The 23,498-nt window shown below is 44.9% G+C and overlaps 1 long non-coding RNA gene across 1 annotated transcript in view; it reads right to left on the reverse strand.

Moving 5' to 3' along the window:
• Positions 1-156: 156 nt before the first annotated feature.
• Positions 157-23,498, reverse strand: part of LOC309609118 — a 29,632-nt gene continuing 6,290 nt past the window's right edge. The window contains exons 2-3 of the long non-coding RNA XR_014233272.1: positions 13,334-13,396; positions 157-12,218 (exon numbers count right to left, since the gene is read on the reverse strand). This is a non-coding gene — a long non-coding RNA (uncharacterized lncRNA). The remainder of the gene's footprint in view (positions 12,219-13,333; positions 13,397-23,498) is intronic.

A 23,498-nucleotide genomic window follows, 5' to 3' on the forward strand; every position in this document is an offset into this window, starting at 1 on the left:
CCGGACCAGGGCTTGAACCCCTGTCCCCTGCATTGGCAGGCGGATTCTTCACCACTGCGCCACCAGGGAAGCCCCTTTTTTTAAATTTTTTTTAAATTTTTTTTAAATTTTTTTAAATAGATTTATTTATTTATTTTTGGCTCCAAATCCACTCTTTTTTTTTTAATGTTTTCATTTTTAACTTTAATATTTTATTTATTTATTTTAACATTTATTTATTTGGTTGCGCCGGGTCTTAATTGCGGCTGGCGGGCTCCTTAGTTGCAGCATGCATGTGGGGTCTAGTTCCCCAACCAGGGATCGAACCTGGGCCCCCTGCTTTGAGAGCACAGAGTCTTAAGCACTGTGCCACCAGGGAAGTCCCGCAAATCCACTCTTAGTAACCTTGTGTTGATACCTAGAAATTGGCCATAGTGGTTGTATTTACACCACAGAATTGAGAAATGCTACAAATCAGAATTTCTTTTCTCCAGAGAGCCTGTTGTTAGTCATTTACCAGCACCCCACTGCACAGTTACTGTCTAGGAACATGGCACCCAAATGTGTCCATTGTCTCTCCCTGGCTGTGCGTCTCTTGGACACTTCAAACTCAGCCTGTCAAAAATGACTGACCTGTCATTTTCCCAAAGCATACCCCTCCTCCTGGATGACTTAGCCTGGTTAATGGCACTGCCACTCATCCAATTCATGAAGCCATAGGCATTCAAAGGCATTTTAGATATTCTCCTCTCCGCCTCTGCATCTCAGTAGTCATTAAACTCTATTCACTCTGCTGTTGTACTCTCACTACAATCTGTACCCTCTTCTCCATTCCCACCGCCACTGACAGAGCCCAGGCCTTCTTCGTTTTTCTCTGGAACAACTGCAGTTCCTTGACTGGTCATGCTGTCATTAGTCTCCTTGCTACAACCTGAAACGAGTCTTTAATTTGGTCTGATGCCCCCTCCACTAGTTGAGAAAGCCCCACCTTGAAGGATGCAGAGTTCACTTCCCATCGTAGGCGTTGAGCATGCCGAATCCTGGCTCCTCCAGTTTCTGTGTAGCTGGAGCAAGGTAGGGTAGCTAACCTCCATCAGAGATACTCAACCTGCCATCCCTTACGGCTGTGGGCAGCACCCAAGTCCCAGTGCAGACGGCCAAATGGGTGGTGGCATCCGGTGTTTAACAGCCTCAATAGCCAACACCTCCCCAGACTAGTTTTGTGGCATCATTTTGGCCGTGGTCCCAGTTGCCACCCATTTCCTGAGCCTGATTGATTCCCCAACATCCCCTGTGGTGCTGTGAGCTCTCCAACATTCTCTCCGTATCCTCTCTGCTACAACAATCGGCCAGGTCTTCGGTTTTCAACGCTCATCATTATCTCCTCCTGTCCCTAACGGGTAGGCCCACACCATTTCCTTTTCATTCTCAAAACATTCCTAAAAAGCCCATCATTTTATTATAATGTCATCTGACATTCTTCACTCATTTCCTCAGCCAACAGAACACTCTTCTAAGAGTCCTTTGCCTGTCTTTTCTCTCCTTTGTTTTTGTCCCATATTTGATCAATTTCTTTTCTTTTTCCTTTTTCTTTTTTTTGGCCGTGCCACTTGGCATGAGGGATCTTAGTTCCCCCACCAGAGATCAAACCCGTGCCCCCTGCAGTGGAAGGGCGGAATCCCAACCACTGGACCATCAGGGAATTCCCATCACTGAATTTTAGAACTTCTTGAAAATACAATTGCCCAAAAGGTATAAACATATGGAAATGCTCTAACACTAATCAAGTGGAATAATAATTACACGATGGGACTTCGATGGGGTAGAATATTTTCTTTAATTGTGCCAACTGATAAGAAACACAGGAAAGCATTTATTATATGATGCCAAAAGGAAATAGAATTATCATGGGCATTGTGATCGCAACAATATAAAGAAATCTACAATATACCTCAGTAAAAAATATATACAACATGCAAAAATGAGATTGCACTTAGGCAGATTACACTGTAGGTCGTTTATAACCATGTTTCATTTATTCTTGCTATGTTTTCTCTCACATTTAAACTAAGGAAAAAAGAATCCCCCCCTAAGATGCTAAATTGTCTTCAGACTCTGGAAGGCTCCACTTACCAAGATCAGTGACTCAAGCTCTTGAAGGATGAGCCTCACAATTCACCACTTCCATCATGCTCTCATATACACAATCTCATCTGATCTACCTAATCGCTGCTTCTATCAGATCTTTGCTTTCAAACAAAGTCAGTTTCTGGGCTCCTTGTCTCCACTCCCATCCTGGGGCATCTTGGAGACAACTGAGACTGCGTTTAGCCCCTTGTGTCACACTGACAACTTCACTCTTCATTACTTACCCACCGTGTGTTGCTATAAAGATGTAAAGCTCTGGAGCCCTCCTCTCTCTCTTGCTTTACCTGAGTTTCCAAGCACCTCCTCTGCTGTCATTATATCTTACTTCATTATATCCCTGTCCTCCTGAGTATACAGCATTATCTGTGTGTTTTCACACTCCTACTCAGGTTTCTCCCTAAAGCCTTCTTGATCCCCACTGTCTTCCCATGGTGAGGGGTCAAATGAGTTTAGGTTAAAATCCTGGCTCTGCTACCAACACACGAGGTGACTCTGAACAAGGTTCTGAGCCTGGCATCCTCATCTTTAAAATAGGCAAAAGAGGGACTTCCCTGGAGATCAGTGGTTAAGACTCCGTGCTTCCACTGCAGGGGGCACAGGTTCGATCCCTGATGGGGCAACCAAGATACCACAAGCCTCATGGCACGGCCAAAAAAAAATTAAATAGGCAGAAGAATAAAAATGGTATACCTAGGGATGAAAAGTGAGAAATAAAGAAAATTAGATTACCTGCTGAAATTAACATCGAAGAGATCAGAGCTGGGATTACTGACGGACAGACAGAAAAAGCGGATCCTAGGCAAGCAAGAATGGACTGTAAAGGGATTGAGGGCGTTAATATACCCAAATAAATAATACATTGACTCCTAAAGGGGCTTAATCTTGGAAACCTAAAACTGGAGCCTCACTGAGGCAAAAGTAGGCAGTGCCCACCCCTACTCTCTGCAGAAGAAGCAGCCTTGGCCAATAGGCTTCGACTAGTAACAGCCCATTGACAAAGCTAACCTCTGTTTGGAGATCTTAGTCTGCTTTAAATATATGTGTCGTCTAACTAAGTTTAAAGAGCTCTTCCTTGCCCACCCATTGAACTTATAACTAAAATTGAAACTTCTTACCCAGAGCACCTCATCCCCAGGTGAGCTGACCCCTGGCTTCCTTCCCGAGGCCATCTAAGAATGTCATTCCCTCTGGTATTCGCAGAGCTCCATCCCTCCCCCCACCTCTGGGAGTCATCACCTGGCCATTGGCCTTTGCCTGGCGCTCTCCCACATTTCTGCATGGCTGGCTTCTTCAGGCCTCAGAACTCACCTTAATTGTCACCTCCCCAAGGAGGACTTCCCTGCCACCCCATTCACTCTATCACATCAACCCATTTTATTGTCCGCGCAGCACTTAGTGATCTACGTTGTCTTGGTCTCTTATGTGATCACTTGTTTACCTGGTTCTGAATTTCCAGGAGAACAAAAACCTCACCTGTCCTATTCACCCCTGAATCCCCAGCACCTACCACAGTGCCTTCACTAATTGAATAAAAAAACAAAGGAATGAACAAATAAACTGCTCTTTCATTTATTTTGTTCATGCCTACCAAGCCAACTGTCTGATCAGGGTTTGGTGGTCTACTGGGAAAGAGTCTTAAACCAATGGTGTAGATGTATTTTTTTCTGATTCCTGTAATAGTTGTGGTTTGCTTTGAAATTATATTTGTGTTATCTTTTTATATATAAATCTAAGAGCTTGGTAATTATTGCTGATGTTTATTTTTATGACTATTTATTATTCATTGACTGTTAATGATGTGCCAGCCATAGATGGGAACTTTACCATCCACTTAATCTTCACAAAAATAAAATCTATTTTTGAGATTAGTGCTGCTCTGGACCATGTTACACATCAGGAAAATGAGACTCAGAGAGCTTAAATGACTGTGTAAGTTCTCACTGTAGGGAATCATGGCAGAGACAAATTTTTAATTGAGGTTGGTCTGACGCAAAAACTAGTGTACTCTTCCCTGGGCCCACAGTTGACACTGAACCCTCCCCCTACCTGCACCCAGGGGATTCAGCTCACCCTCTCTTGGTCTTTGGTGATGATGTTTCCACCTCACACTTGCAGAGGCCTGCCCACCCTGCAATGCTGTCATCCATGACCCAGAGTAGGCAGTCTTTTTATTTTAAACTGTGGCCAGATATTCCTCTTTTACGCTCTTTTCTCTTCTAGAGACATGACCTTTAGGGAAGGAGTGAAGATGCCACCTGTTGTTTTTTGTTTGTTTGCTTTGTTTTTTTAGAAGCTCAGTTCTTAATATATTGAAGGTCAGAGTTGAATGTACAAATCAATAATAATAATGCTGTTCATTAAGTTGGGGCTTGGAGGAACAGCCATGTTCCCTGATGGATAAGGAGGGCTGACATTTGTGTAGCCCTTAACCATTTACAAAGGGCTTTCACTCCATTATCTCGTGTCTCCCTCACACTAGCCCTTGGAGAGGCAGCCTGGGCCCGTGGAGGGGAGGCAACCTTGGAAGGAGATAAACCTGGGTCCACATCCCAGCCCACCACCAAGGAGTCATGTGACCTTGGACAGGTCACTTGATCTGAGTCACTCATTTTTAAAAAAATTATCATACAATGAACTCAACTTTTTTTTTTTTTAATGTTTTATTATTTATTTATTTATGGCTGTGTTGGGTCTTCGTTTCTGTGCGAGGGCCCTCTCCAGTTGCGGCAAGCGGGGGCCACTCCTCATCGCGGTGCGCGGGCCTCTCACCATCGCGGCCCCTCCCGTTGCGGAGCACAGGCTCCAGACGCGCAGGCTCAGCAATTGTGGCCCACGGGCCCAGCCGCTCCGCGGCACGTGGGATCTTCCCAGACCAGGGCCCGAACCCGCGTCCCCTGCATTGGCAGGCAGACTCTCAACCACTGCGCCACCAGGGAAGCCCCTGAACTCAACTTTTTAAAACATCTTGGTGAATAGCTTTATGAATCTTAATGTATATACAGATTAGTGTAATCACCACAATCCATTGCCCCCAAAACCTCCCTCGCGCTCTCTCTTTCCCCCGCCTCTAATCCCTGAGGACCACTGACTTGTTCTCCATCCGCACAGTGTTGTCTTTTCAAGAATGTCATATAATGGAGTCATACAGTATGTCACCTTTCAAGACTGGCTTTTTTTTTTTTTTTAAATAAATTTATTTATTTAATTTATTTATTCTTGGCTGCGTTGGGTCTTCGTTGCTGCTCACGGGCTTTCTCTAGCTGCGGTGAGCGGGGGCTACTCTTTGTTGCGGTGCGCGGGCTTCTCATTGCAGTGGCTTCTCTTGTTGCAGAGCATGGGCTCTAGGTGCGCGGGCTTCAGTAGTTGTGGCACGCGGGCTCAGTAGTTGTGGCTCGTGGGCTCTAGAGCGCAGGCTCAGTAGTTGTGGTGCACAGGCTTAGTTGCTCCGTGGCATGTGGGATCTTCCCGGACCAGGGCTTGAACCCGTGTTCCCTGCATTGGCAGGCAGATTCTCAACCACTGCGCCACCAGGGAAGCCTAAGACTGGCTTCTTTAATTTAACATAATACCTCTGTGATTAATCCAAGTTATCATGTGTGTGAATAGTTTGTTCCATTGTATCCATTTCATCACATGGAGGTACCACAGTTTTCTTATTCATTCACCTGTTGAAGGACACTTGGGTTTTTTCCCATGCTTTTGTTGTTGTTTGTTTTTGTTTTTTACAAGTTTTTGAAAATGGCAATAAAATATACATGACATAAAATTTACCACTTTAAGGGTACAATTTGGTGGCATTAAGTGCACTCAAACATAGTATAACCATCACCAACTATTTCCAAAAATTTTTCATCATCCCAAACAGAAATTCTACCCATTAAACAGTAACTCCCCACTCCTTCCTCCCTCCTGCCCCTGGTAACTTCTGTTCTACTTCCTGTCTCTATGAGTTTGCCTATTCTAGGTACCTCATATAAGTGGAGTCATACAATATGTGTCCTTTTGTGTCTGACTGACTTCATTAGCACAAAGTTTTAAAGGTTCATCCATACTGTAGCACATATCAGAATTTCATTCCTTTTTTCGCTGAATAATATTCCATTGTATGTACATTCCGCATTGTGTTTATGCATTCACCTGCTGATGGATGCTTGGTTTTTTTCCATCTTTTGGCTATCGTGACTACTGCTGCAATGCACATGATGTGTACAAATATCTCTTTGAGACCCGTCTTTCAGTTCCTTTGGGTAAATACCTAGGAGTGGAATTGCTGGATCACATGTTAGATTTTAGCTTTTTGAGGAATTGCCTAATTGTCTTCCACAGCAGTGCACTATTTTGCATTCTCACTAACAATGCACTCTAATTTCTCTACATCTGTATTAGTCCACTCAGGCTGCTATAATAAAATACCACAAACTCGGCAGCCTCAACAACAGAAATGTATGACTCACAGGTCTGTAGGTTGCAAAGTCCAAGATCAAAGTTCTGGCAAATTTGCTTTCTGGTGAGAGCTCTCTGTCTGGCTTGTAGATAACCACTTTCCGGCTATGTCCTTTCTTTGGTGCATGAACTTAGGGAGAGAAAGTGAAAGAGAACTCTGGTCTCTTTTCCTCTTTATGTTTTTTTAAAATTAATTTTTATTGGAGTATAGTTGCTTTACAATGTTGTGTTAGTTTCTGCTGTACAGCAAAGTGAATCAGCTATACATATACATATATCCCCTCTTTTTTGGATTTCCTTCTACTCACCAGGGAGCACTGAGTAGAGTTTCTCTTCCTCTTCTTAAAAGGGCACCAAATCTATTGGATAAGGGTCCCATCCTTATTACCTCATTTGACTTTAACTCCCTTATGGGACTTCCCTGGTGGTCCAGTGGTTAAGAATCTGCCTTCCAATGCAGAGGACGCGGGTTCGATCCCTGGTCGGGGAACTAAGATCCCACAGGCTGTGGGACAACTAAGCCCGCGCTCTGCAACTACTGAGCCCGCAAGCCACAATTAAAGATCCTGCATGCCGCAACAAAGATCCCAAGTGCCACAACTAAGACCCAACACAACCAAATAAATAAATATTTACAAAAAATTCCCTCAGCCTATATCCAAATACAGTCACATTGGGGGCTATGGCTTCAACTATGAATGAGGGATGGGGGAGAGACACAATTGGATCCATAGCAATATCCTTGTCAACACTTATTATCTTCCATTTTTAAAAAATAATAGCTATTCTAGGGGGTGTGAAGCAATAGTAGTTTTGATTTACATTTCTTTAACGACTAATGATGTTGAGCATATTTTCATGTGCTTATTAGCTCTTTGTATGTCTTCCTTGGCAAAATGTCTATTCAAATCCTTTACCCATTTTTTTTCTTTTTTTTGGCCACACCACGTGGCTCGGGGGTCTTAGTTCCCCACCCAGGGACTGAACCCGTGCCCTCGGCAGTGAAAGTGTAGAGTCTTAACCACTGGACCGCCAGGGAATTCTCACCCATTTTTGTTTTAATAACTTTATTTATTTATTTATTTTGGCTGCATTGGGTCTTCATTGCTGTGCGTGGGCTTTCTCTAGTTGCATGAGCAAGGGCTACTCTTCTTTGTGGAGCACAGGCTCTAGGCGCACGGGCTTCAGTAGTTGTGGGGCGCACAAGCTCAGTAGTTGTGGCGCACGGGCTTAGTTGCTCCGCGGCATGTGGGATCTTCCCAGACCAGGGCTCAAACCCCTGTCCCCTGCATTGGCAGGCGGATTCTTAACCACTGCGCCACCAGGGAAGTGCCCCCCCCACCCATTTCAGTTGGGTTGTTTGGTGATGAGTTGTAGGAGTTCTTTTTATAAACTGGATATTAAATGCTTGTTAGATATACGATTTTCAAAAACTTGCTCCCTTTCTGTGAGCTGTCTTTTCACTCTTGATAATGTCCCTTAATGCACAGAAGTTTTAAATTTTGATGAAGTCTAATTTATCTTTTTTTAAAAAATGTCATTGCCTATGCTTTTGGTGTCATATTTAAGAAACCATTGTCAAATCCAAGGTCATGGATATTTGCTCTTATTTCTTCCTCTAAGAGTTTTATAGCTTTAGCTCTTAGATTTAGCTCTTTGATCTACATTGAGTTAATTTTTGTATATAGTATAAGGTAAAGGCACAACTTAATTTTTTGTGGATATCCGGTTTTCCCAACACTATTTGTTGCAGAGACTGTCCTTTCCCCATTGAATAGTCTTGGCACTCTTCTCAAAAATCTTTTGACCGTATATGTGAAGATTTCTTTCTGGGTGCTCTATTCTAATCCATTGGTCTACGTGTCTGTCTTCATGCCAGTACCACACTGCTTTGTTTGTTATAAGAGGATATTACCCCCCTTGCAAGTTGTCATGAGAATGAGAGATAATGAAAGTGAAGTGCCTGGTGCAGAGCTTGGCACATAGTAGGTGCTTAACAAACGACAACTATCCTTAGGGGAAGGCTGGTTATGTGCCTTCAGGCTGGAAGGACCAGGGACACACTCAGGTTCCCTCAGACACACTGGGAAATTTGTCTAATGGGAAACCATCCTCATCTGCACAGTCAGCCTGGGGAGACCAGAATGTCTCAATAGGCCGTCATCTGGTTGTCTCTGAGCAAGTGTCCACTGCTTCTCAGCACCTGAAGTAGATCTTCCATTTTGCTTCTCTCTTCTAGTGCTACTGTCTGAATTCACATTCCCCCAAAGAAGACCCTGAGACAAGAACTTGATAGCTTATTTTGGAGGAGATTCCTGGAAGCACAGCAAGGGAAAGGGAAAGTGAGACAGAAAGTGAAAGGGAGAAGGAAGTGAGGAAAGCCTCTGTGGGCAGCTGGGGCCCAGTCTCACCGGGAGGAGCGTTGCAGAACTCAGCACAGCGCTGTGCTCCTGGGGGGTTTATCCGCTGACGCCCACTGCCCTAGAGGTTTCAAATCTCTGGCCCTTCTGGGCTGCCCAGCACAAAGGGCTGAGCAAGTCCCCACATCTCCAGAAAAAAACCCTCAAGCTGAGAAGCAGAGCCCTGAGAATACTAGAGGTAAAAAGTGCATGCAGGGCCTTCCCTGGTGGCAGAGTGGTTAAGAATCTGCCTGCCAGTGCAGGGGACACGGGTTTGAGCCCTGCTCCAGGAAGAGCCCACATGCCACGGAGCAGCTAAGCCCGTGCGCCACAACTACTGAGCCTGTGCTCTAGAGCCCCACGTACCACAACTACTGAAGCCCGACGCCTAGAGCCCGTGCTCCGCAACAAGAGAAGCCACCGCAATGAGAAGCCTGTGCACCACAACGAAGAGTAGCCCCTGCTCGCCGCAACTAGAGAAAGCCCGCGGGCAGCAACGAAGACCCAACACAGCCAAAAATTAATCAATTAATTAATTTTTTTTTTTTTTTAAAAGTGCATGCAGAAAAGCATGTCCTGTACCCGCAGGTAAATTAAGAAGGACGGAGGTGCTGTGGGGCAGGGCACCAACAGCGTCTGCAGCTACCACCACCTACCACCTCTCCGCCTTTACTACTTCATGAGTTCTGCATGCTCAAAGCTTCCACTGCAGCAGACTTCTACTTTTGGCTTTAATCTCTGTGCATCTCTGGGTTTCTGTGTCACTCTGCTGCCCGAGTCTCTGTGTAAGTCTTGCATTTAACCTGTCCTCCAGAGAAGCTAGGGTGGCTGGTGGCGTCACTGCCTTGACTGGGCAGGGCTCTTCACACTCGCCCAGCTCATCAGGCACTGGCCTCCAAAACTGGCTGCCCTGGCCACAGGCCCTGATCTTCTCTCAGTCCCCATTTCTGAGGTCCAAGGAATAAAACATAACAACTTGTTCACAAGAACCATTTTGGACTCTTTCTTCAGTCTCAGGTCTCCCAGATCATCAGTAGGATGTACTCATCAGTAGAAGTACAGTTATCCCCCTTTACAAATGAGGATATTGGGGCTTAGAGCATTTAAGAGTCTTGCCTAAAGGCACACAGTTAGTCAAAGGTAAGCTTAGACTTGCACGAAGTCTCAATCATTTTACCTCTTACACAGGGAACCAAAATCTCAAAGTGTTGAGTGTTATAAGAATCTTCCTATTTGGTGGATTATCTCACAGTGGAAAGGGATCTGCCCAGGAAGCCTCAGACTTTCAGGACTCTGGGTTCCTGAATGGCAGAGCACAAGATGGGGGTTCGTACTAAACCCACAAAAAATAAGCCCATGCAAGTGTGCCATACAAAACTGTGTCAGATCAAATACCAACTTTTATGAAATTCTAGTTGAAGCAAGCGGTAGTAGAAATCAAATATTTCAAGAAATTTGGCTAGCTGCTCTGGGTGGGTGGAAGGGCGTGATGTCTGATCCATTTCTGCTCCTGTGATAGGAGATGGGGGCTTGAGATAATGCCCCAAATTGGAAGAGTGTTTGGAGGCTAGGCAACCACATGACAAATATTTTCAGAATTGCTGTTAACCTCAAGGTTCAGGCCTACCTGGTTCTTTTTCCTCAACACAGTGGCTCAAGCCTCTTCCTCCCTCATGAGACTTCCTCCTGCAGCTCATCTCTCCTCACAGCCAGATTTCTTGAAAGGACTGTCCACATTCACAGTCCCCACTTTGTCACCATCCCTCCTAGCAGTCTGCCATTTCTTACCCATCATTCCACTGAAACTGCCCACCCAGGTCAACAGGAACTTCCAATAACAAACCAACTTGCCACTTTCAGTCCTTCTCTGTAAGAATTCAGACCTGCACTTGGTGAAACCCTCCACTCTCTTGTTGTCTGCCTCATCTTTCATTTTTTTAAAAATTTATTTATTTATTCATTTTTCGCTGCTTTGGATCTTCGTTGCTGCACGTGGGCTTTCTCTAGTTGCGGCGAGCAGGGGCTACCCTTTGTTGTGGTGCGCGGGCTTCTCGTTGCAGTGGCTTCTCTCATTGCAGAGCACAGGCTCTAGGTGCACGGGCTTCAGTAGTTGTGGCATGTGGGCTCAGTAGTTGTGTCTCGTGGGCCCTAGAGCGCAGGCTCAGTAGTTGTGGTGCACGGGCTTAGTTGCTCCGTGGCATGTGGGATCTTCCAGGACCAGGGATCGAACCCGTGTCCCCTGCATTGGCAGGCAGATTCTTAACCACTGCGCCACCAGGGAAGCCCATGCCGCATCTCTTTTTTTTTTTTTTAATTTTATTTATTTATTTATTTATTTATGGCTGTGTTGGGTCTTCGTTTCTGTGCGAGGGCTTTCTCTAGTTGCGGCAAGTGGGGGCCACTCTTCATCGCGGTGCACGGGCCTCTCACTATCGCTGCCTCTCTTGTTGCGGAGCACAGACTCCAGACGCGCAGGCTCAGTAATTGTGGCTCACGGGCCTAGTCGCTCCGCGGCATGTGGGATCTTCCCAGACCAGGGCTCGAACCCGTGTCCCCTGCATTGGCAGGCAGATTCTCAACCACTGCACCACCAGGGAAGCCCCGCATCTCTTTTTAACTGTTGCCATGCATTATATAGTATGATGGGGCAGGTTCAAGTTTTTTGGGTCCTGAAGCTTATGCATTTGGTGGGAGCCTCTTTAAGAAAAATATTACAAAGTTACATTGAGAAATTGCTAGATTCTCTCCTGGGCTGCTGCAAGTGAGGGGCCCTGAAGCTTAAGCTTCATTAACTTCATAGCGAATCCTCCCTGAGAAGAGACAAGTTTATGTAAGCATTCTCTACCAATGGACAGGATGGGTGTGCCATTACAACAGTACTGCAAAGGACATTTTTTTTTTTGGCCACACGGCTTGCGGGACTTTAGTTCCTGCACCAGAGATTGAACCTGGGCCCCCGGCAGTGAAAGCGCTCGGAGTCCTAACCACTGAACAGCCAGGAAACTCCTGCAAAGAACATTCTTACACGCGACTCTTTTGTGAACACGTGTATTTCTCCAGGGACAGAAAGAATAGGAATTGCCAAGTTCTAGGTCATGGGCCTTTTCATTTTTATTTGATGGTTTACTGCCAAAGGCCCTCCCATGAAGCATCACTAAATTCCACTCCAGTGGGCAGTCATGGGCGGAATTGTCTCATGTCCTTGACAGCACTGGATGTTATCATCTCTTTTGTTCTTGTTTTTCCAAGCTGATGGGAAAAATAAGAAAGCATTTCAGTGTTATTTTAATTTACTGTATTAGTTTCTAGGGCTGTTGTAACCAGGTACCAGAAACCTAGTGGCTTAAAAAAAAAAAAACAGAAATGTATTGTCTCATGGTTTAGGAGACAAGAAGTCTGAAATCGAGGCGTCAACAGGGCGGTGCTCCCTCTGAAACCTAGGGGATGTAGGGGATGATTCTTCCTGGCCTCTTCCTAACTTCTGGCGGTGCCTGTCGGTCTTTGGTGTATCACTCTGATTCTCTGTCCCCACAGGGCATTCTCCCTGGGTCTCGGTTGTCACATGGCCCTCTTCTTATAAGGAGGCCACTAGTCATATTGGATTAGGGGCCCACCCCACTTCCAGTATGACCTCATCTTAACTAATTACATCTGTGACAACCTTATTTCCAAATAAGTTCACATTCCGAGGTACTGGAGGTTAGGACTTCAGCATGTTTGGGGGCAGGGGAAGTGGACACAATTCAACCCATAACATTTACATTCTTCTAATTCTAGGGACATTGAACATCTTTTCATATGTTTACTGGAAATTTGGATCCTTTCTTCTGCAAATCGCCCTTTCATATCAGTTGCCCACTTTTCTATTGGGTTGTTTGTCATTCCTGTTTCTTTCAAGAGTCTCTATATTTTCCATGACGAATCTGTTATATACGTGGCAAAGGTTTGCTCTCAGCCCATCGCATGTTCTGTAACTTCAGTTTTGGTATCTGCCTTGACATCTGTGATGCCAAACTCCCCAGATTTCCCTCCTGCTTTCTGGTTCAGGGTCTGTCCTTCTTCCTCTGCCCCTTCCTGTGAAGTCTTCCCCATGTCATAAACGGCACCACATCCATCTAGGCTCCAGTAAGAAACATGGGCGTCTCTCTCTCTCTCCTTTTTTTTTTTTTTGGCCACGCCGTGCCACACGGCTTGCTGGATCTCAGTTCCCTGACCAGGGGTTGAACCCGGGCCACGGCAGTGAAAGCCCAGAATCATAACCACCAGGCCACCAGGGAGCTCCCCATGGGTGTCTCCTTTGATCTCCCTTCTCCCTCATCTATACAACTTACCGCCAATCTCCATCAACTTAACCTCTTAAATACCTGTCAAATCCATGCATCGGTGGCCGGATGATGGGAGAGTTCCTGTCTGAAGGCCTCCAGGTTCTGTGTGGAATAGAAGGTGAGGTCAGAGGTTTGGGGGGAGTGGTGAGGGTTTTCAATAGCCACTGTAGAGGGTGGCAGGGTGAGCTGATGAGGAGGACAGCGTCGTTGGGGTACGGTATTTGTGGGCCCGGTTATGTCACCGTCCATGAATTGATGGCACCAGACTCTGTGGTGCTGTGATTTTCTTCAGCAGAGCTCAGGGCCCAGGTGCTCCCCGGGAGAGGAAGGGCAATCAGACTGACCCAGAGTTGGGGCTTCCAGGCAGGTACAACAGAGAGACAGGTCGAGAGAAGTCAGAATGTTGTCAAGAGAGTGGCCAAGGTGGGGAATTGTGGAATCAGTGAGGGAGGGGAAGGAGGTAAGGACAGGAGTGGAGTCAAAGACAGGCTTGAGTCAAAGAACAGGAAGTTCGAGCAACGAACAAACAGCTGGAAAGTAGGGAGGGTCTCAGATGTGGACACGAAGAGAGCAGAACAAAGGAGGGGGACTTCCCTGGTGGTCCAGTGGCTAAGACTCTGCGCTCCCAATGCAGGGGCCCGGGTCTGATCCCTGGTCAGGGAACTAGATCCCACCTGCTGCAACTAAGAGCCCATATACCGCAACTAAATATCCCGCACGTGCAACAAAAGACCCCGCACGCGGCAACAAAGGTCCTGCGTGCTGCCACTAAGACCCGGCACGGCAAATAAATAAATATTTTTTAAAAAAGAACAAAGGAGGGACTGGGAGAGAGAGGAAGATAGAAAGTGAGCTGTCAGTGAATGAGCACAGCTGAGAGACAGAGACAGAGGAGGCAGGAAAGGACGATGGTCTGGAAGAAGCCTTGGGGCGGGTGCAAGAGGAGCCAGGAAGGGGGGAAAAAGGAACCGCTGAGCGAGGGAGGGGTGCTAGGAAGGGGTGACCTCAGAGGAGAGCGTGATTTCTGTTCAGAGGTTCTGAACTGGTAGCCTACAGGCCAAAGCTTACTTTGCTTTGCTTGCTCAAAAATTAAGTCAATATGAAAAATATCAGGTTTCTCACAAAGAGCCAGACTGCTGGCCTCTTTCTCTTTGTTTCTGAGATATCATTCCCATACCATAAAATTCACCATTTTAATGTGTGCAATGCAGTGGTTTTGAGTATATCTGTAAAGGTGTATAATCATCACCATTATCTAATTCTGGAACATTTTCATCATCTCTGAAAGAAAGCCTGTACCATTAGCACTCACTCCCCATTCTCCCTTCTCCCTCAGCCCCTGGAAACCACTCATCTATTTTCTGTCTCTATGGACTTAACCTATTCTGAACATTTCGTATGAACGGAATCATACAATTAGTGGCCTTTTGTGTCTGGCTTCTTTCACTCAGCATGTTTTCAAGGTTCATCCATGTTGTAGCACGTGTCAGTACTTCATTTGTCCTTATGGCTGAATGATATTCCTTTGTATGACTAGACCACATGTTGTTCATATATTCATCCCTTGATGGACTTTCAGGTTGTTTCCACTTCTTGGACATAATGTTGCTGCTATGAACATTCATGTCCAAGTTTCTGTGTGAACCATTTTCAGTTCTCTGGGGTATATACCTAGGAGTGGAATTGCTGGGTCATATGGTAACACTATGTTTAACTTCCTAAGGAACTGCCAAATGGTTTCGGCAGAGCTGTGTACCACTTTATCTTCCTGCCACGGGTATATGAGGGTTTCTGGCCTCTCTTGAACCATCTGAAGGTCTGGCCCTATTGGGTCCACATTCCCACGTGCCAACAGTCAGCCTGGAGCTGGGTCAGGGCACAGGAACTCTCCAGCTTGCCCAGTTCTCACCACACAGTGCGGGCACGGGCATTCACCCCTTGACCTTCACACTTCACGTGTTTTCTTTACCTGCTGGGCCCCAGAGTAAACCCTAGGCTGTGCCGGTAGAAGAGTGAGAGTGTAGGTGATTTTCTTGCCCAAGAATCAGCTTTCCAAAGAACCAAGGAAAAAGGTTTCAGAAGGTGGAGAGCAGAGGCTTGTTAAAACAAGAGGGGAATTAACAGAGCGGTGTGGAGAAAAGAAATGGCCAAAAGAGCTGATATTTGGGGCAGTGACCGAGGATAACAGGCACGGTGGGATGAGCATCCGTGCCTGGGCCTCAGAAGGCTGAGGCTGGGTGGCTCCCACAGTGGTCCTGGTGGATACAGAAGGACCAGTCCTCCAGGCCCTGTAGCTCAGTGACTTAGCAGCTGAAGGGAGAATTTGTTTCAATCTAGATCAGCACTATTCAACTGAAGCCCATGCACCTAGAGCCTGTGCTCCAGAACAGGAGAAGCCACCGCATTGAGAAGCCCACTCACAGAAATGAAGAGTAGTCCCGCTCACCGCAACTAGAGAAAGCCCACGTGCAGCAACGAAGACCCAATGCAGCCAAAAATAAATAAATAAATGAACAAAAATTTTTAAAAAAAAGAATATATATATATATATATATATATATATATATATATATATATATATATAAGGGCCAAGTTAATTTCCATTTCTGTGAACTCTTTGTTCATATCCGGGGACTGTTTTTCTATAGGATCATAGACTTTTGCATTTTGATATATAGGAGTTGTTTTTATGTTACAGAAATTTGTCTGTTACATGTGTTGCATAAATTATTGCTTGGTTTGTTGTCTTTTGGTTTTGCTATTTTTTCCATGGAAAATTTTAAAACTTTTATTGCGGTCAGAATTGATGAGTTCTGAGTTTTGAGTCATGCTTAAGCAAGCCCATCCCACTGCAAGATTATAAATTTTTTTTAATCCAGTACTTCTATGGTTTCACATTTTAGATTTATATCTTTGAGCCTTTTGCAGCTTATTTTAGTGTAACTAATGCAGGAAGGATACAAATATATTTGTTTCTGAAAAGCTATTCAACATTCCCAGGACAATTTATTACATAATTATTTCCTGTGTGTATTTGGATCTGTTTCTGGATATCCTATTGTATTCTGTTGATCTCTACTCATGTTCCCATACAAAAGTATTGGGTTGGCCAAAAAGTTCGTTTGGGTTTTTCTGTAACATCTTATGGAAAAACCTGAACGAACTTTTTGGTCAACCCAATATCTTAATTACCATAGTTTTACAATATGTTTTAATATCTGGTTGGGCTAGCCCCCCTCCTTACTCTCCTTTTAAAGAATGTTCTTAGCTCTTAAAAACTAGCTTTTCTGATTCCTTTTGGGGGAGCCCATATTAAATTTATAAATTATTTGAAAAAGAATTGACACCTTTCTAACACTGATTTACCTCCTTTGGGTACACAAAGCTAGCATACCTTATAATCTATTCTGCTCCTTGCTTTTTTCCACTAAACAATATATCCTGGAGATCTTCCCATCTCACATCACAGAGAGTTTCCTTAGACTTTGGTAGATGTACCTTTGCTTAAATGGTTCCCTATAGATGAATAACTTATTCTTTGAATCTTTTGCTGTTACACACATGACTCATTTTGTGTGCACACACCAGGCTCAATACCACCCCAGGAACTTGTGCCTGCCCCCTGCCCATCTTCACATGGCTCAGCCCCTTACCTCCTTCCTTCTCCAGGAGGTCCATCGTGACCACCCAGTGCTCCCAATTTCCCTATCCTGATAGCAATCATCATCTTCTAACACACTGTATCATTTACTTTTAAAATTATGTTTATTGGGACTTCCCTGATGGTCCAGTAGTTAAGACTCTGTGCTCCCAATGCAGGGGGCCCAGGTTTGATCCCTGGTCCAGGAACTAGGTCCCGCATGCCACAACTAAAGATCCCGCACGCGGCAATGAAGATCCCATGTGCCACAACTAAGACCCGGCTCAGCCAAATAAATAAATAAATAAATGCTTTTAAAAATTTAAAAATAAAATTATACTAATTATCTGTTTCCTACCACCAGATTATAAGGGTTTGTTGTTGTTTGTTTTGTTTTGTTTTTGTCAGTTTGTTCATTTATTTGTATTCTTGGCACTCAGAAAAGAATCTGATACTGAATAAGTAAGCATTCAGTAATAATTGCAGAATAAATGAATGAATGAATAAATGAATGAATGAATGAATGCACAAGTATGTTGGTAAGATAAATTCTCAGAGGAGGGATTGCTGGGCCAAAATGTAAGTCTTCCATTATATTTTCAAAACAATCTTTTTCATATTTAGTAAGGCTATTGATTTTTGTATATGAAATTTGTACCTAGATGCATTACTGAATTCTCTTTGTGCTACAATTTTTTAGTTGAATTTTGTAGGTTTTCTAAAATATAATTGTATCACATCACCTATAAATAATAATTATATCACTTTTTAACTTTATTCCTCTTCATTTGTTTAATTACATTGGTAAGTGCCTCTGGAACAATTATAAATAAAAGTGATGGTAGGGACTTCCCTGGTGGTTCAGTGGTTAAGACTCCACGCTCCCAATGCAGGAGGCCAGGGTTCGATCCCTGGTCAGGGAACTAAGATCCCACATACCGCAAGCTAAGCCCACGAGCCTCAACTAAAGAAGCCCGCGCTGCAACGAAGACCCAGTGCAGCCAGAATAAATAAATAATAAATAAAAATAAATTTTAAAAAAAGTGATGGTAGTGGATATCCTTTTTTTGTCCTGACTTTAATGAGAAGTCTTTTATTTTTTTATTTTTATTTATTTATTTTTGGCTGTGTTGGGTCTTCGTCTCTGTGCGAGGGGTTTCTCTAGTTGCGGCAAGCGGGGGCCACTCTTCATCGCGGTGCGCGGGCCTCTCACTGTCGCGGCCTCTCTTGTTGCGGAGCACAGGCTCCAGACGCGCAGGCTCAGTAGCTGTGGCTCACGGGCCCAGTTGCTCCGCGGCATGTGGGATCTTCCCAGACCAGGGCTCGAACCCGTGTCCCCTGCATTGGCAGGTGGATTCTCAACCACTGCGCCACGAGGGAAGCCCGAGAAGTCTTTTTTTATATATATATATATTTATTTATTTATTTATATTTTATTTTTGGCTGTGTTGGGTCTTCGTCTCTGTGCGAGGGGTTTCTCTAGTTGCGGCAAGCGGGGGCCACTCTTCATCGCAGTGCGCGGGCCTCTCACTATCGCGGCCTCTCTTGTTGCGTAGCACAGGCTCCAGACGCGCAGGCTCAGCAGTTGTGACTCACGGGCCCAGTCGCTCCGCGGCATGTGGGATCCTCCCAGACCAGGGCTCGAACCCGTGTCCCCTGCATTGGCAGGCAGATTCTTAACCACTGCGCCACCAGGGAAGCCCCAAGAAGTCTTTTAATATTTTATTCTTACAAGTTGGCTTTCTGGCTTGAGGTATATATGTATGTGTGGGGGGGGTGTAACTGTATTTTAAGGATGCATCCTTCCCTTCCAATTCTTAAGGGATTTTCTTTTTAAATCAAGAATGGATTTTTGAATTTTTAAAATACCTTTTCAACATCTATGTCATAATCATCATGCAGTTTTTCTCCAATGATTTGTCAATATGGTGAATAATATTAATGGTGTTCCTAATATTGAACCACCCTGTTTTCCTGGTATGCCCTGCTCAGTTGTAGTATATAATTTTTGTTTGTGCGGCTGGATTTTATTTGCTAATATTAGGTTTACAATTTTTGCTGTTATACTCATAAATGAGATAGTCTGTAGTGTTCCTCTCTTGTGCTATCATTGACAGATTTGGGTATTGATATGTAATATTCATAAAAGGAATTTGGAAGAGTTGACCCGGCATAGTGGTTAAGAGAGTGAATTCTGGGGACTCCCCTGGTGGCGCAGTGGTTAAGAATCCGCCTGCCAATGCAGCGGACATGGGTTTGAGCCCTGGTCCGGGAAGATCCCACATACCGCAAAGCAACTAAGCCTGTGTGCCACAACTACTGAGCCCGCATGCCACAACTACTGAAGCTGGTGCACCTAGACCCCGTGCTCCGCAACAAGAGAACCCACCGCAATGAGAAGCCCGCGCACCGCAACGAAGAGTAGCGCCCGCTCGCCAAACTAGAGAAAGCCCGCGCGCAGCAACGAAGACCCAATGCAGCCATAAATAAATATTAAAAATAATAATAAAAAAAGTGAATTCTGGAACTAAACTCACTAGCTTCAAATTTGCATCAGCCACTTACTAATTGTGTCACCCTGAACTATTTATTTATGAGTTTTTTCATCTCTAAAATAAGAACAATAATTTATCTTCTCAACAGGATTATTGTGAGAATTAAATGAATACAACACTCAGAACTGTATCTGCCACATGGGGACTCAATAAATGTAGCGGCTTTCTTATTATAATTTCTAGGGTTTTGAACCATTTGAATGGCATTTTTATTCATCACTCTTCAAAGTTGTGGTTGAATTCACCTGAAGTCTTGTTTGGACTTGCTAGTTTTTTTCCCCTTTGTGTGTGGGAGAATAGCTCTTTAATAACATTTTCATTTTCTTATGTGATATTTGGTCTGTTTAAAATTTAGTGGTCTCCAAGGATTGATTTTGGTAATTTATGGTTTCCTAGAAAACCACCTGTTTAGTTCAGGCTTTCTCATTTACAAAATAATCACAACTCTTTTAAGGTTCTTTGTAGCTGTGGTTATTTCCTCATTCTCACTTCTTATTTTGTTTGGAATGGCCTCAAGAAGCTATTTTCCATATTTCAAAAAGTCCAAACCCTTACAGGCATGCACTACTTAATAAAACTGTCAAGTTTCTGACTTTGGGCTAAAATGCTATCAACCCTGTGGGGGGATGGTGGTTGTCTCCTGCTGATCTGAAGCTCCGGTGGTAGCTCTGTAACTGTTGATGTGTAAAGAGCGGGGTTACAATTTCATTACCACTTACAGGGAGATGTCCTCAGTAGATACCATTTTTTTTTTTTTTTTTTTTTTTTTTTTAGATACCATTTTTTAAACCATGGATGTGTGGTGAAGGTGGCAGTGGTGGGGCAAACAAAGGGTCCTTGGTCAACAAGGATGGTCAAGAACAATAAGGTATGTTAAGGAATCTCTCCTCTTTGCTGCTTTGTGTTAACCTTTGTCAGCTTAGACAGAAAAGCCTTAACTGGTGCAGCAAAAGAAGGGTTCACTGGTTTTGTCCTGGATTGCCTGCAGCTGCTATTTCTAAAAGTTCTAAAAGTTCAGTTACCATGGCAACCATGGGATAGCCCCAGAGCGTCTGTTAACTCTGATCAGGGTGAATCTGGATGGAGGTGTGGGAGACTGGAAAGAGCTTGGTTCATTCATTCATTTCCTCCGTATTGGGGATACACATGTGAAGACAGATAAAGGCCTAGCAAAAATTACAGATTGTAAGAGTCAGGTAGACCTATATTCAGCTGCCAGCCCTGCCTCTTAATAGATGCATGATGTCAGCCCGGTCCCTAAACCTCCCTGAATCTCATCTGCAGATGGAGCTGCCAAGAGCTGTTTGCCAGAGTGGTTGAGGTAATGTCCCTGAGGCTCCTGCTCATGGAGTAGGTGCTATATCCACGATGGTTCCCTTCCTCCTAGTCCCAGCTCAGCCGTTTACTGGCTGGGGTACTTGGGAAAAGGTATTTATCTTTCTGGAGTTTCCATTTCCTCATAGATGATCCATAAAGTCCCTTCCAGCTCAGGAGCATTGACCCTGAAGGGTTAAATAGGGCAGCTCTGAGAAGTTCCTGCTCCTTCCTCCCCAACCGGAACAGACCTGGAAGTACAGCTTCCCTGGGACACCAGCAACCCCCAGCCACAGGTTTTCCAGGGCAGGGCTGATTTCAGATGTGAATCCCATGCTTGTCAGACCAAATTCCCTGGTTTGGAGTTTGCAAAATCCAGTTGCCCTAAACTGACCTTGCAGGGGATACATTCCTTTGCTTCACTGGGCTACTTTACTCAGAAAGGAGATGGGGAACTGGTGAGAGTCCTTCACAGGCTTCCGGGAAAATAGCAGTGGGAGTCACTGCATGGTGCAGGGTGCCATAAGCCTGGCATTAGGTTCTTCATAGAGGGTTTTTTTTTCCATTGGGATAAAATTCACATAACATAAATGTAAACGTTTTAAAGTGTATAATTCAGTGGCATTTAGTGCATTTTCAATGTTGTACAACCATCACCCCTATTTTTTTATTTTTTATTTTTATTCATCAGGAATCCTTTTTTTTCCTTTTAATTTTATTTATTTATTTATTTATTTATTTATTTATTTATTTATTTATGGCTGTGTTGGGTCTTCGTTTCTGTGCGAGGGCTTTCTCTAGTTGCGGCAAGCGGGGGCCACTCCTCATCGCGGTGCGCGGGCCTCTCACTGTCGCGGGCTCTCTTGTTGCGGAGCACAAGCTCCAGACGCGCAGGCTCAGTAGTTGTGGCTCACAGGCCTAGTTGCTCCGCGGCATGTGGGATCCTCCCAGACCAGGGCTCGAACCCGTGTCCCCTGCATCGGCAGGCAGATTCTCAACCACTGCGCCACCAGGGAAGCCCCATCACCCCTATTTTTTTTTTTTAATTATTTATTTATTTATTTATTTTATTTTTGGCTGTGTTGGGTCTTCGTTTCTGTGCGAGGGCTCTCTGCAGTTGCGGCAAGCGGGGGCCACTCCTCATCGCGGTGCGCAGGCCTCTCACCATCGCAGCCTCTCCTGGTGCGGAGCACAGGCTCCAGACACGCAGGCTCAGTAGCTGTGGCTCACGGGCTCAGTTGCTCCGCGGCATGTGGGATCCTCCCAGACCAGGGCCCGAACCCGTGTTCCCTGCATCGGCAGGCAGACTCTCAACCACTGCGCCACCAGGGAAGCCCACCCCTATTAATTCCAAACTATTTTCATCACTTCCAAAGGAGACCCTGTGCCCATTAAGTAATCATTCCCTATTTCCTCCTCCCCCCAATCCCTGGCAACTACTAATCTGCTCTGTCTCTATAGATTTAACTATTCCGGATATTTCATATCAATGGAATCATAATATGTAGTCTTTTGCAACTGGCTTCTTTCATTTAATGTTTTTGAGGTTTATCCACTTCGTAGCGTGTATTGGTCCTTCATCCCTTTTTATGCCTGACTAATATCCCATTGTATGGGTATCCCACATTTTACACATCTATTCATCTACTGATGGACATGTGAGTTATCTCCACCTTTTGACGACTGTGAACAGTGCTGCTGTGAGCATTCATGTACCAGTATTTGTTTGAATACCTGTTTTCAATTCTGTTGGGTATACACTCTATAGGATTTCCATTCTGTCAAGCTGGGGAAGTAATCCCTGGCCTGCCTTCCTCACTGGCTGGCGTGAGGACTGGGTGTGAAAGTGGAGGAGAATAGTCATAGCAGCACTAACAACTCTGTTTTACATCAGCAGCCTGTTAGATATCTTTGTGCACATGTCTGGCATCTAGATCTTAATACATCCAAATTGAACTCTGGATCTCCTCCCCAAACCCGGTTCACTTGCAGCCTTGACCATCTCAGTTGGTGGCACCTGATTCCTTCTGCTAGTTCCGGCTCAGCACCGCTGTCATCCGGGTCTCCTCTCTTTCTTACACTCCAGATCCAAACCCTCAGGAAACCAAGCTGGCCCCACTTTCAAAATACAGAATCCGACGACTTCTCACCGCCACCACTGCCCTGCCGGGACCTCTGCACCTGTTCTCCCAAACTCATCCCTCACCCCGTTCAGTCTATGCTCAACCTGGCTGCCCAGGTTATTCTTTTAAAATGTGAGTCAGATCACGTTGTTCTTCTGCTCAAAACCCTGCAGTGGCCCCTTTCCACCTGGAGTAAAAGCCAAGTTCACCATGGCCCGCACTACCCCGTGGGATCTGGCCGCCTGACCTCTGACGTCATCTCCCTGCTCACTGCCTCCACGCCACTCGGCCCCCAGCCAAACCAGGCACGGTTCACCTGGGGAGCTTTGCTCGGGCATGTGCCTCCTGTGCAAATACTCTTCCTTGAGATACTGGCACATCTGTCTCCCTCACCTAAATTCTTCACTGAAACGCCACCTTCTCAATGAGGCCCACTCTGTCACCCTATTTAAAATGACAATCCAACCCCACCCCCTGCACTCCTCATTCCCCATACTTTTCTGCTTTTTTTTCCCCTTGGCTTTTATCACTTTCCAACATGCGGCTTCATTTACTCATTTGTTGCTGCTGTT

Source organism: Balaenoptera borealis (assembly GCF_965194805.1).
Source record: "Balaenoptera borealis genome assembly, chromosome: 13".
NCBI lineage: Eukaryota > Metazoa > Chordata > Mammalia > Artiodactyla > Balaenopteridae > Balaenoptera > Balaenoptera borealis.